We start from the raw sequence: 13,033 nt of genomic DNA on the forward strand, positions 1-13,033 counted from the left end.
TCATTCAGGAAGGCAGTTATCATATCCATCTGATGTAGCTCTAAATCAAAATGAGCTACGAGGGCCATGATTATTCTCAATGATTCCTTAGTTGAGACAAAAGAAAAAGTCTTATTATAATCAATTTCCTCTATTTGTGTGAAACCTTTTGCAACAAACCTAGCCTTGTACCTCTCCACATGACCTTTAGAGTCTGTTTTGGTCTTATAGACCCATTTACAACCAACAAATTTAACTCCATCAGGTCGAGGTACAAGTTCCCACACTTGGTTCTTTGTCATAGAGTCAAGCTCTTCTTTCATGACATTAATCCAATGTATTGATCTTTCACTTTCAATGACTTCTGCAAATGTGAAGGAATCTTCATCAATGTCTATGAAATTATTTGACTCTTGTGAATACACCACATAGTCTGGATGGATAACAGATTTACTGATTCTAGTGGACCTTCATACAAGTACTACAGGTGGTTCAAAATGAGCCTCTGTATCTTGTTGTTGTTGTATATCCTCATCAACAACTAGATCTAGTTGGGATTGATGTTCATTGACCAGACTTTCTCTTACACTATCCAAAGGGACAATGATAGAAAAAATTGGGTCTTTATTCTTAGCAGGTGTGAAACCTGAATCTTGTATTTTCTCAAAATCAATATTTTGAGATGCATCTATCCCAATAGAACCATTTTCAAGAAATCTTGCTTTATTTGTTTTCACTATTTGTGGTGTATAAGATGAACAATAAAACCTAAAGCCCTTTGACCTTTCTGGATAACCAATGAAGAAACCACTAGTTGTCCTAGGATCAAAAACTTTTATATGTGGGTTATACAATTTAGCTTCTGTCGGACATCCCCATATGCGCATATATGATAAAGAAGGTTTTTTATCTGTCCATAACTCGTAAAAAGTCTTTTGAAAAACCTTCTTAAGAACCTTATTCAAAATATGTAATGTTGTCCTAAGAGCTTCACCCCACAAGGTCAAAGAAAGGTTTGAGTGATTCAACATCGTTCAAACCATTTCTTTAAGCGTACAGTTTCTCCTTTCAACTACACCATTCTGGTAAGCACTATCAGACATGGTATACTGAGGTACAATGCCTTTTTCTTTTAAAAACTGCGCTAATGACCATTCTTTTTGTTCCATCTCAGTGAAACAATCATAATATTCGTCACCTTTATCAGACTTGACAACCTTAATAACTTCATCAATTTGTTTCTCTACTTCTTTTTTGAAGTCCTTAAAAACCTGAAAGACTTTCGATTTTCCAAATAATAAGTAAAGATACATATACCGTGTGTAATCGTCTATAAAGGTGACAGAATACTTTTCATCCGTATAACATCGTGAAAAAGAGTCGCACACATCTGTATGCACTATTTTTAACTTTTCATTATTGCGTTTGACATCTTTCTTATACGCGTTAGACTGCTTAGCCTTTATGCAGTCAACGCATGGCTCTATATTCGTAAAATCAAGAGATTCAAGGATTTCCTCTTTCACGAGTCTTTGAACTCTCTCTTTCGAAGTCAATTCATTGAAAATTGAAGAGAGAGCAATTATGAGTATTGTCATTTCTACCAAAGTGGAACGATAATGACTCAACTATGTTTGTCTAAAAAAGGTGAATAATAAGAGGTCTCATATATACCTTTTCAATATAAATCTCATATAAAGCGATTTATCTTTCACTCATACGGAGAATAAAATAGCCGTTCTGAAGGCTGTCTATAAGAAGTGAGAGCTCTCAAAATGATATCCATGAGAAGTGAGAGTATTAGAATATTCTTAACATGTTGCTTTTTGCAATCGTGAGTAGCTAAGAATATTTGAGGTGTCATCTCTCACTCCAGGAAAGTGAAAGAATTTCTAAAATCTATTGGAATAAAAATTATTGATTTTATATAAGATTTTATCTCAGGCCTTGCCCACACACGCAGCCGAAAGCATGGTGGGCCCATAACCTAATGTTGGTGATTTCTATAAAACAAACACAGAAAGCGTACATGTATTTGCCATAGAGCGCGTGCAGGGTATTCGACGTTCTCCTCATCCAGTCGACGCCCACGATGAGCCTAGGCCTTAGGTCGACGGTGAGCAGAACCCTGAACCCAATAAACTTGACGTGGGCTAGGCTAAGGATGTGCAATGTCCCTCATCATATATTGCCCAACCATCTCTTTATATAGTGGAGGTAAGGGAGGTGGTTCAATGAATGTTGACACTCTACATTCACGCAACCTCCTCTACTAAGCATTAATCATCCTCCATTATGCAGCCCACTACTCCACAATGCTTTTAATGTCAAACCGGGTCACCCAATGGGTTGAACCCGATCCATATGTCCAACAAATTTTGCTTGCAGGTTTATCATAACCTCTTTGGATTCCTAAGAAATATGGCAGAAAAACAAAAAGAGGGGTAAGAGAAATTCAATTGGCAAATGGATTTTCTTCAATGAACTTATAAAAATGAAAAAAGACTAGCTGAAAAGGATTTTTCATGTTCTGATTTGCGGTGAAAAAATGACAATCTTGGGTTTTTAGGTCATATATCAAAATCCTTATTAATTGATTATTCTGTTATAGCTTATTATCACATCACTAACATCAAAGTTACAGTTCAAATCACCTATAGAGCGGCCAAAATTGTCTCTGGACAGCCTTTCATTTGTAACATACTGGTAGAACCACTTCTCAACTGCCTGCCATGTCTCTCCTTCCTTCCCAGCCAACGCCTTGTCGAGGAACCGTAAGCTCTTAATTAGCCCCCTCTCGGTGCTGAACCTTGTCCGGAACATGTCATTTTAGAAATATAATATGATATTTACCTCATATGACTAGAATAGTCTTGAGTAGAATAAGTGGTCCAATATTCTGGATTTAAATTAAACAGGCCTGTTCGGCTGGTTCAATTTTAAACAGGACATTATTCCAATGACCAAATCATCAAGATCAGATACTGCTCATGGTTTACTTGTACAGTGTTTGTCAAGGACTCGATTAAAATGGATGACTTCAATTTTTATGAAACACCAACAAAGAACTAGCAGCCATGAATAAAGGAACGTGGCCACCACCATGGTATTCAATTTCCTTTAATTAATATGCAAAGACTTATCCTGCAATAAAACTAAACAAAACTTTTCATAGTCAATTCACTCATAGGCCCAAGATAAGCAAGGGGAAGATAACAAACGATTAGATTACACCAACTGGGACACGCATGCGGACTCGATAGGGATTCGAGACATGAATACGCATGTCTTTTTGAAAACCAGGATACGAGGACAAATTAAGATATTGTATACTTTTTAATTTGTAAACAAAATATTCTTAAAAAACTTGAGATTACTAAATAATATTCAATGTATGATAGCGTGTCATGTGAGTCATTAGAGGCGAGATTCATAGCTTCAAAGTGATCATTTGAACCCTGGGAGGTTGGTTCCAAGTCCAGGGGATGGACTTTAGATGGCCATTTTTTTTTATATATTCAGAGAGAAACTACTTTCAATATATCAGAGACCTAACCGCACTAGCTTTGCCTGCAGTACTTACAGTAGCTCTCTTGACGGCATAAAAATTATGTGGGCTTATTACCCCTTGCTCCCAGTGAGTCACGCTTGCTGACATTCATGAGATTTGAACTTAGACCACCTGCCTGGTGGCCTAGGTCTCATCCCACTACGCCAAATCCCTTTGGAGCGCTGCTATATGGCCATTTGAATGACTGAATTTTTGTTTTCCTCAATGTTGTCAAGTCGTCCTGACAGCCAATTTGTATCGTATTGGCAAAAAAATGAAACGAAATGAGCTGAATCGGCTTATTTTTTAAATAATTTTTTTATAAAAAAGGGTTTAAAATATTTGTAATATTTTTTTAATATTTTTCTGACACGTGTCATAGGGTATGACTAAGTTTTTATGCTGGCTGTCACAGGCCTACCGCAACCCTCCTCTTTTATCCGGGCTTGGGAGCGACAGTGTATAACTAAACAGTTATACACAGGCGGAGTTGATAGAAAAGGATATGAATGCTTTGAACCTCACCGAGGACATGGCATTGGATAGAAATGATTGAAGGAAAAGGATTCATGTGGAAGACCCAAAATGAATTTCTTTTTTGGTTCATATCGCTGACCCCAATTGTTTTGGGATGAAGGCATAGTTGTTGTTGTTGTATTTTTCTGACATGTGTCATCTTTTGGTTTAAAATTGGACGATTCTGCTTGATTTGGTTCATATATAATCGGAATTGGCCAATTCCCTGAATCGTTTTGAAAATCGATTCAGGGTCGTACGGGATTCTGTCATCATCGTCGATCACATTACAAGAATTAATCTGAAGCCCTGTGTTTGTTTATGTGTGTGTGCAGGATCATTCTATGAAAATTCATGAATCCACAATGGAAGTCTCTTGTCTCGATACATGCATGCTTATTCCTAAATGAAATAAAAATCAAGCAAATGATTGGGTATTATTCATGTTGACGTACGTACTGCTTAATGTGAGACCGTCCTTCTATTTGCATTACTTGTGGACATGCTTTCGTGTGAGTGTGTGTGCTGCACACACGCGTGTTTGTATTCTTAGACAAGAACGGCCATGAGTCAAGAAAGGAGATTATGTAATATTTTATGTTTTTGTGGACGTGCCAAAATAAAAAACAAGAGAAATTTTCAAATACACGCACCCCCAAATGTTTCAGCCTAATTCATATTCACACCAAACATTTCAAACTTTGTAAATGCCCATCAAAGTTTTTACTTAGATTAATCGAATGACCCCAATCATAAATTAACTTTAGGTTGTTCTTGGGTTAACCAAAATGAAGTTACCATTTTAATCTTATAACTTGCAAAATAAAATTACTAGTTTACCCTTACTCTAGAAGGATTTTGAAAGTAGGTTTGACTGTGTGGAGGGCTGTTAACTGAATGTATAATAAAAAATTTATTGCCTACAATGATATTTGAATCATTGGCCTCCCTAATAAAAACAACAACTCTACCCAATACATCATAAAGCTTATTATTAATTATATTTTGAAAAATAATTCTATATTTGAATTATGATAAGCCAATCAACCCAACAATCACTCGACCCACTATAATGCAATTGGGTCTATTTGGTTCCTCAATAGTTAATCCGATAAATACCTAAACACAAACTAGATGCATTTTCATTTGACCCAAAAGTTGATGTGGTTATATATAGTTGACAAAACTTTTACTAATTCAAGAATCAAGATCAATTAGTTATTGCTATGATGGTAACTATGTGAGTTTTAAAGTTTTTATTTAGATCAAAGAACCATTATCACCATCATTGACATTTATTTAAAATGTTTAACTAAAACAATGCATTTAATTGTAACATCTAAATATAATAATTTTTTTTCGAAATATAACCAACTAAGTGTAGTAGTTAGTCTTGTGGTTTTTGTTACATAGGTCAATGGTTCAGTTATCATTTCACTCAATAAACTTTTTGCTAAATACATTCAGTTGACAGCCCTCCACATGATAAAACTTTGCACATTTCAAATTTAAAGACGGGTGGCTTCATATTTCTAATTTCATCGAGATGGTCGAACTCCATTAGACAGTCCAAACAGACGGCCAGTGGGCCAGGTTCCGATAAGCTCTGATAATTAAGGCCCTGCATCAGGGATTTGATCAAATTACATGGTGTGGTGCATTTTCAGCAATTGCACGAATGGGAGAATGAACTCAATGATGAACAAAAAACCAGAGTTTGACCACTTCTATTCCATCCATCTATCCCATCCAGATCTGATGGATTAGAATCCATGATTCGTGAATGGCGTATCCGTGACAAAATCAGATGGAAGCAACGGTCCAGAGTTAATTAGCTTCATGGGGTGACCAAAACACCAAGTTCTTCAACCTCAGGGCATCACACCGCAAAAGTCTGAAACATATCCTCTCACTCCACAATGGTGAGGAGACGTTCTCGCGCCAAGAGATCATCCCGGCTGCCTCCTCTTGCTTCTTCTCATATCATGGGCCATATATGTTGGGAAGTTGGAAGGTCTTCCCGTCCCAATGCCTTCATCCGAGATTTCAAGAAGCATGCATGGAAAGACCTTTCAATGAAGAATAAATCGAAGGAGTGTTATGGTGTTTGCAATCAGGGAAGGACCCGATCCCTGACGAGTTCCCTGCTCACTTCTTCAAGTCATTCTGGGAATTCTGCAAGAATGTGCTTTGTGAGCTTGCGTATGAGTTTTGTTTCAACAGGACGCTATTCAAAGAATTGAACAAATCTGATTTTATCCTCATCCCTAAAGTGGACTGTGCAGAGGATATAACCAAATTCAGACCAATATCCTTATTAGGGGCCCTATACAAGTTGCTTGCCAAATTACTCAGATGAATAAGATTCTCAAAATTATTGTCTCGCCCTACCAATGCACCCTCCTTCTTGGGAGAAAGATTCAGGATGGGTGGCTCTTGGAAAATGAAGTGGTTGACACCTTCAACAAGAGAAATAGGGCCTATTTTATCCTGAAAATTGATTTATTCAAAGCATTTGACTCAGTCTCTTACTCTTCTCTCAAATAAACCATGGAATCGATGGGCTTCAGGTTACGATTTATCAAATGGGTGCTTGATCTGGTCACTAATGCTCAGATCGTGATTTCAATCAACGGAGAGCAGAGGTAAGTACTTCCACATGTTGTTCAATATTGTTGGAGAGGCCCTTAATGCCTTGCTTAGGAAAGCAGCCTCATCTAGGTTCTTATCCAACTACTTGGACAATTTCACCATGGTGTAATTCGTTGATGTTGTCCTCCTCTTTGGTGGTGCATCACGATCTCATATCACACACACGTTAATACTGCTTAAAGTGTTCGAAAGGTTGTACAACATGAACATCTTTGAGGAAAAATATAAATTGACCTTGCTTAATTTCCCTCCGAAGATTGTATCTTTCGTAGAATATTTATTTGGATGTCGTTATGTATCTTTTTCCTTTGACTATTTTGGATTCTTCGTTAACCTAGGTAGAGCCACTCCTGCTTTGTGGGCCAATGTTGAAAGTAAAGTAAATAGGAAGCTTCTTAACTAGCAGGAAAATTGTCTATCAAAATCGGGTCTAATTATCCTGATTCGACATGTTCTTAACAACATTCCCCTCCATATGATGCGTCTATTTTTTAAGCTGAAGAAGATTGAGGATAAGATTCCACATCTATGTCGTTCCTTCCTATGGGGGTGGCCCAAGTCCCACCAAAGCTTTGGTGGCCTGAAATAGGGTCTCCATGCCTATTTCCAGAGGCAGCCTAGGAATAAAAAAGTTGGGTATTCTGAAATCTTATGTGGCTGGTGGTGGCGGCTTGCCACCGAAGAGTTACCAATGTTGGATTTTGTCAAGCACAAATAGCACATTGATGGAGCCTCTACGTCATGGCAACCACATGCCTCTTGAAAACGAGGGACATCCATTTGGAAGAACCTTGTTTAAGGTTTTCTCGAAATTCAAACAACATACAAGTGTGTAGCAAGAAAGAAAAAACTCATGACAAGACAAAAGATTTATGTGGTTGGGCTATAGCCTACTCCATGGGAGAGGAGGTAGGGAGATGTTATTTATTCTGTCTCAATGGAGATCACAACAACAATACATATAGTTACAATGAAGATAGGATGCCAATAATAAAGCAACCTATTTTAGCAACTTTCAATTACGAAAGTCCCGAAGTAGTAATTACTAAAAATGTGATCAATCAAATCAACCCACAAATAAAAACAAATTCTCCATAAATCTCTCTTCTCCACCAACACTCCTCCTTAAGTTGATGTGAAAATATCGATAGAGCCCAACTTGAACAATATTTCTTGAAACTTGGCAGAGGATAATCCTTTAGTAAAGATATCTGCTACCTGTTGGTCACTGTGAACAAAAGGAGTACAAATAACATTAGCTTGAATGTTTTCTCGAATGAAGAGACAATCCACCTCAATATGTTTAGTTCGCTCGTGATAGACCGGATTTGAAGCAATGTGCATTACAACTTAATTATCACAAAACATTCTTGTTGGTTGAGATGAACCAAAACCCAAATCCTACAATAAAGCTCGAAGCCAAATAGTTTCACTAGTGGTTGATGCCATTGCTCGATATTCAACTTCTACACTTGATTGTGCAACAACATTCTGTCTTTTACTCTTCCATGTTACCAAGTTACCTCCAACAAATGTACAATATCCTGTTGTAGATCTTCGATCAACTGGACATCCGACCCAATCAACATCAGCATAGGCAATAATGAAACTATATCCATTCTTACGCATCCATATATCTCTTCCTGGTGAACCCTTCAAATATTGGAGAATTCTGTTGACAACATTCATGTGATTAACTCTTGGTGCATGCATAAATCTACTGACCAAACTAATAGCATATGAGATATCTGGTCGAGTAATGGTTAAATAAATTAGTCTACCAACTAATCTTTGAAATTGACCAATATTAGACAATAATACACCATCATCACCAAGCTTAGCACCGCCGTTAGTAGGAGTGTCTGAAGGCTTTACTCCTAATTTTCCAGTTTCATGTAACACATCTAGCACATATTTTTGTTGATTAAGAAATATGCCCGTTTTCAAGTAGGCAATTTCTAATTCAAGAAAATATTTAAAAACCCCCAAGTCTTTGATAAAAAATTGCTTATGCAAAAGAGTCTTGAGCTTTGATATTTCACCTAGATCATTGTCAGTGATCACAATATCATCAACATATACCAGAATAATAGTAGTACCATAAATACCTTTCTTAACAAATAGAGAAGGGTCTGAAGCACTCCTTTTGAGCCCATTAATCATGAGAACTGAACTGAGTTTCGCATATCAGACTCGTGCTGATTGTTTAAGTCCATAAATCACTTTTTTCAATTTGCACACTAAGTCTGGTTTGAATTCTTGTGGGTGACTAGGTGGTACACTCATATAAACCTCTTCTTCTAGATCACCATGTAGAAACACATTTTTAACATCCATCTAAAATAATTTTCAGTTCTGATTTACTGCTAGAGATATAAGGACTTGAAACATATTCATCTTCGCAACAGGCGCAAATGTCGCTTAATTTGTAATCTTCTACATGAGTTTGAGTAAAACCTCTAGAAACAAGTCTCGCCTTATGTTGTTCCACAGTTCCATCACTCTTATATTTTATTTTGTATACCCAAGGATACCCAATTGTTTTCTTCCCTGTAGGCAATCTAATAATGTCCCACATTTTATTCTCATCAAGGGCCTACTATTCTTCATTCATAGCATTTTTCCAAATAGTATTAGAATTAACTTCTCAAAATGTCTTTGATTCTTGATCACTGGATATTGCACTCAAGAAAGCAAAGTGAGATTGAGCAACATTATCATATGTCAAATAAGATTACATAGGGTAAGAGACAAAGTATGATAAGTGAAAAATCTTTCATTCTTTTCGGATGACGAGTCTTTTTGCTTGATCTTCGTCGAGTTGGAGGTGCTTCTGTTTGAACGGTTGGTTCAACTATAGGAGTTCTTCATTTTCTAGAGGTATAACATCTATATTTGGGGCAATGACATCAAAAGTTATTGTTGAAAGCAGTACCAAATCCGACAAGTACTCTCCTCAAGACTGATTCCCATCATCACTCAGTGCTTGAAAATATGGTCCAGCTTCAGCAAAACGTACATCACGAGAAATAACAAGCTTTTGAGATGCCACATCATAACAAATATATCCTTTTTTTGTGAAAGAATACCCAAAAACTACACACCGATTTGATCGAGCATCCAACTTATCACAATAGATTGCTTGTTGGTGCACATAACAAACACAACCAAACACCCGCAAATGAGATATGTCAGACATTCGATTCTTCAAAACTTCCAGTGGTGACTTAAAATTGATTACTCGACTAGGAAGTTGATTAATCAGATATATCGCAGTTAAAACTCCATGAGACCAATACCTTTTTCGGATATTCATTTGAAGCATAAGAGTTCTCCTGATTTCAAGGATGTGTCGATTTTTTCTCTTTACCACCCCATTCTGTTGTGGTGTTCCAACACAACTAGTTTGGTGAATAATTCCTTGCCTTCAAAGATATTCAAAAAAATGGTCCCTTGGTGTATTATGTACCATTGTCAGACTCAAAAAGCTTAACCTTGGCATTGAATTGAGTAAGTATCATATTATGATAATCTTTGAAAGCAGATAACAACTCAGTTTTTTATTTTAGCAAGTATAACCATATAGCACGAGATCGATCATTAATAAATAACACAAAGTATTTATATCCAACATATGAATCAATTGGAGCAGGACCCCATAAATCAAAACAGATTAGTTCAAAAGGCTCAACAAATATAGACATAAAACTAATAAATGGTAAGTGAGTTTATTTAGCAAATTGACAAATATCATAGACACTAGACTCAATCGAAATAGAAGGAAAAAGACTCGACAAAACATAGTTGGAAAGATGTCCAAGCTATTTATGCAAGATGTGATTTTCCACAAAGCTGCTAATATGAGACATTTTATTTGTGGGTTTGAGTAAGTATAGTCCATGTGAATAAATTTATTCACCAATCATCTTCTTTGACTTTTGATCCTGAAAGATGACAAAATTAGGAGAGAAAATAATATCACAGTTCAAGAAATTATTAATTTTTTCAACAGAAAGAAGTTGGGTTGGAAAAGACAGAACAACAAGTACATCAAAAGTTAAACTATTTGAAAAAAAATCAATTTTGCCACTCTCTAACATAGGAACTGTAACTCTATTGGCAATGAAAACATTATGCTTATTAGACCTAAGAACAAGTTCGTGCACAAATGAATGGCTATGGGTCATATGATCAGTTGCTCCAGAATCAATAATTCAATAATTAACTTTAAAAGATGAAGTAAGGCAAGCTTGTAAATTACCTGAAGCATGGGTAGAGGCAGAAGAACTTTGTTCTGAAGACATGGACTTACTGATTTGTTGAAGAAGATAACTCAACTGATTCATAGAGATGGATGCATCGGCTACTACAACATGATCTCTCTTATTCTTTTCAAAATTCAATTTGAAGTGAGGATATAATTCCCAACATCGATCCTTGGTGTGCTCATTTTTGCCACATTACTCACAATGGTAAGACTATTTTTTTTCCTTAGTACCAAAAGGTTTTCTTCTATCATCTTTCTTTACCAAAAGAGGATTTGATTCAACTTTCTCATATGAAGATTTTAGTTCAACATTCATAGTCTTCTTCCAAGTTTCTTCACGTTGAATAATGACATAAGCACTGAAAGAAAAGGAAGGGTGGCATCCATAAGAATATTACTCCTGATGTTTTCATATTCAAGCTTCAGGTTACTGAGCAATGATTTTTTTTTATCTTTTTTCACTCTTTGCAAAAGGGTCTTGGCGTTAATAGTATGTGGACGATACATGTTCAATTCATCCCACATCCTTTTCAGATTTCCAAGATGTTCACTGAATGTCTTTTCACCTTTTTGTGTTGTTGCAATCTCAAGTAAGTTCAAATATGTAAGCAACATTATTCTGACTACCGTATAAATCTGTTATAGAATCTCACAATTCCTTTACAGATTTAGAGAAGGTAAATTTTTTAAAAAATTGAGGTTTCATGGAATTGAGAATCCAAAATCGAACAAGTTGATTACTAGAAATCCAAGCTTCATAACCAATATCAACAGGACACACTTTTGTTCCATTAATGAAACCCAACTTTTTCTTACCATCAAAAGACAATGTCATTGCTCTCAACCAAGGTATGTAGTTAATACCATTCAAGAGGACAGATGAAAGCTTTCAACCAGGATTACCGTCCGATTCACCCATAGGATTCACCCATAGGTAAAGAGCGCAAATGCGATTAAACACAAAAAATGATGAGACAAGGACAAAAAAATGGAATCTACTGAGTTTGAAATCACTTTTGACCCCTCAAATAAAGTCAAAAAATAGCCAAAAAATGCAGTGATCTAGGTGCGAACGATACGCACCCAATGCTACCGACCTTGCTCAATTTTGAGTTACGGTTAGGGAGATAATGAATTTGTCATGAGAGTGCATAGAAACAAAATTCTGCAGAATTTTGCATAAAACAGAGAAAAAACGAAGACAACACCTTGTTTTCTTTTTCAATGGCGAATTAGATCAAAATAACCTGCTCAGATACCATGCAGCAAGAAAGAAGAAACTCATGACAAAACAAAAGATTTACATGGTTCGACTATAGCCTACTTCACTGGAGAAGAGGTAGGGAGATGATGTTATTCATTGTGTTACAATGAAGATCACAACAATACACATACCAACAATGAAGCACCCTGTTTTAGCAACTTTCAATTAATAAAGTTCCAAAATAGCAATTATTAAAACTGTGGTCAATCAAATCAACCTATAAATAAAAACAAATCAATCTATCTTCTCCACCAACAAAGTGCATCGACCAACGTACAATAGCTGATTTAGACCCTCTGCAGCAATGATTGTTACTTCGTCGCATCCGCCTACAGACTTGAACACGGTGCAGACTGGTTGCTGCCCAAGGCGCTTTAATTGAGATGCCACTCCTCTCGGGTACTATTCTTCTCGCAGTTGCTGCTCACAGGAAGCATCAACACTCAGGATCGACGTACTAAAAAGGCTGGAACTCCAAGATTCTGAGAAGTGATCACAAATCTGGAGAAGGTGAATCTGCTCTGCCTGGTGGCGTATCTGGAAGGAAAGAAATAGCAGGATTTTCAGTGAACTGCTGTACAACTCATGTCAAGTTGCTCGGCTAATTAGATCAGACGTTGTGGACGCTATCCGCGTTTGCTGGCCAAGGGAAATTTCATGATCATCACCCTCTATTTGAACAAACAAACCCTTTGTTCTAACGGTTTTTTCTTTTTTTTTTTGTGCTTTGTTGACGTTTAAACACAAACTGCATAGCATGTGTCCTCTTATGTACATATTTTCTTTTAATTCCATTCACTTTTTC

The sequence above is a fragment of the Nuphar pumila genome, chromosome 6 (assembly GCF_984573655.1).
Source record: "Nuphar pumila chromosome 6, dmNupPumi1.hap1.1, whole genome shotgun sequence".
Taxonomy (NCBI): Eukaryota; Viridiplantae; Streptophyta; class Magnoliopsida; order Nymphaeales; family Nymphaeaceae; genus Nuphar; species Nuphar pumila.